Source organism: Podarcis liolepis, assembly GCF_965112155.1.
Source record: "Podarcis liolepis genome assembly, chromosome: 10".
Lineage (NCBI taxonomy): Eukaryota > Metazoa > Chordata > Lepidosauria > Squamata > Lacertidae > Podarcis > Podarcis liolepis.
Window position 1 is genome coordinate 6,976,466 of NC_139562.1, and position 2,904 is coordinate 6,979,369.

A 2,904-nucleotide genomic window follows, 5' to 3' on the forward strand; every position below is an offset into this window, starting at 1 on the left:
AAAAAAAACCAAAAAACCAAGGCAGAGCCAATTGCATTGCAAACTTAAACCCCAAGTTTTACAGAATTGTAGAGTTGGAGGGGACCCCAGGCGGTTGTGGGGTCCTAAATAGGGTACCTGTGCCCCTGAAGGACCAGGTGCGCAGCCTGGGAGTCATTTTGGACTCACAGCTGTCCGTGGAGGCGCAAGTCAATTCTGTGTCCAGGGCGGCTGTTTACCAGCTCCATCTGGTACGCAGGATGAGACCCTACCTGCCCGCGGACTGTCTCGCCAGAGTGGTGCATGCTCTAGTTATCTCCCACTTGGACTACTGCAATGCGCTCTATGTGGGGCTACCTTTGAAGGTGACCCGGAAACTGCAATTAATCCAGAATGCGGCAGCTAGACTGGTGACTGGGAGCGGCCGCCGAGACCATATAACACCGGTCCTGAAAGACCTACGTTGGCTCCCAGTACGTTTCCGAGCACAATTCAAAGTGTTGGTGCTGACCTTTAAAGCCCTCAACGGCCTCGGTCCAGTATACCTGAAGGAGTGTCTCCACCCCCATCGTTCTGCCTGGACACTGAGGTCCAGATCCGAGGGCCTTCTGGTGGTTTCCTCACGGCGAGAAGTGAGGTTACAGGGAACCAGACAGAGGGCCTTCTCAGTAGTGGCGCCCGCCCTGTGGAAGCCCTCCCATCAGATGTCAAGGAAATAAGCAGCTATCCTACAGTGGTACCTTGGGTTACATACGCTTCAGGTTACAGACTCCGCTAACCCAGAAATAGTACCTCAGGTTAAGAACTTTGCTTCAGGATGAGGACAGAAATCGTGCGGCAGCAGCGGGAGGCCCCATTAGCTAAAGTGGTACCTCAGGTTAAGAACAGTTTCAGGTTAAGAACGGACCTCCAGAACGAATTAAGTTATTAACCCGAGGTACCACTGTATTTTTAAAAGACATCTGAAGGCAGCCCTGTTTAGGGAAGTTTTTAATATTTAATGCTGTCTTGTTTTTAACACTCGATTGGGAGCCGCCCAGAGTGGCTGGGGAAACTCAGCAGGATGGGCGGGGTATAAATAAATTAATTATTATTATTATTATTATTATTATTATTATTATTATTATTACTTAATCCAACTCTCTGCAATGCAGGAATCGCAGCAAACGAATTCCTGACAGAGGGCCTTCCAACCTATCCAGAGCTTATCATCCTTTACTGGCAAGTTGCTCCCCTGATGTGCACCCCCTGAGCCCTTGCAATATGGGATGAGCACCCCAAACTGTTACAACTGGCATGTAAGCACCCCTGAGAATGGACAGCTTAAGACAGCTGTTGATGGAAAGGGATTAGCTTGCAAAAACCTCTGAGTCTATCAGTCCTGAGCACTCAGGGGGGGGGGGGTTGCAGGGAGCAGTTATGCATGTGCTAGGGGACGACAGAGGACGAGATTGTTGGACAGTGTTTTCGAAGCTACCAGCATGAGTTTGACCAAACTGCGGGAGGCAGTGGAAGACAGGAGTGCCTGGCATGCTCTGGTCCACGGGGTCACAAAGAGTCGGACACAACTAAACGACTAAACAACAACAACTTTCTGGAGGGGGTGCCTATCCGGTCCTTAAAGGTAAAGGGACCCCTGACCATTAGGTCCAATCATGGCCGACTCTGGGGTTGCGGTGGTCATCTCGCTTTATTGGTAATTCACTCTCCACAGGGGCTGCCCCTGAAGACAGTTTGGAAACTTTCAACTGGGTACAAAATACAGCTGTGTGGAATGGATGCCATTGAGGACAAAGCACATTATGCCAGTTTTGGTGACCAGGGCATTTCTGAGCACACCTCAAGGCACTGGTGCAAACATTTACAATCTTAAAGAGTTTAGAGGCACTTTATCTAAAGTATTGCCCATATGATCCTGGCCAGTTGTTAAGAACTGCAGAGGCCCTAGTCAAGTGCCGCCCAGCACAATCTCTTAGGCAGGTGGCAAAAGGGACCAGCAGGGCCTTTAGGGTGGTGGCTCCACAGATGTGAACCTCCCTTCCTTCTGAAACAGGAACAGCCCTATCAGAACAAGGGCTCCTCTCCTCTCGCCCTTCTTTAATGTCGTAGTACTTTCAAGACCTGCTGCTTCCTTACGATTCTGGGATTTCCCCATTCCCTAGTGTAGTTAAAAGAATGGCACGCCAGCCACATCTCCTTCAGTGTAGGCCACCTTCTCAGGGCCGTAACCTCATAGAAGGCAGCACTTAGGTAACTTTAAAGTGCAAATAAAGTTTGCGCAAAATCTTTGCATTGTTTGGGCGTGTTTGAAAAAACGGGACGAAAAGCCACCAGAGTTTGCAAAAAAACAACAACAAAGAGGTTTGGTAATGCCAATGGCATTGCAAACTTAAACCACAACTTTGTGCAATGTCTTTGCATTGCTTTGGAGCATGCAAAATAAAGGGACAAAAAAGCCCCCAGAGTTTGAAAAAAACAAGAACCCAAGGCAGATCCAAGAGCATTGCAAACTTAAAACCACAAGTTCGTGCAATATATTTGTACTGCTTGGACGCATAGGAAACGAATGAACAAAAATCCCCCCGAGTTTGCCCCTCCCCCAAATAAAGGGCCATTTACCTGGCGCAGCTTAACAAAACAACCCCCCTCTCTCTCTCTCTCTTGCAGAAGCTTCCTCCGTCCCCAGGTTTGCTTACATAGCAACCTGCCCGGGACCAAAGCGGCGAAGACTACGCTTCCCAGAACCCCCTTGGCGCGCGCGAGGGCCATTGCACAAGGAGCGGCGGCCACGCGTCCCTGGCGGAGGCGGCGCGGAGCATCCTGGGAGTCGTAGTCCCCGTCGGGCTGGGGAGCCGTAGAGCTGCGCGGCGGCGGAGGCGCCCGGGAACTACAGCTGCGGGGCGGGCGGGGATTTGGAGCAGGAGG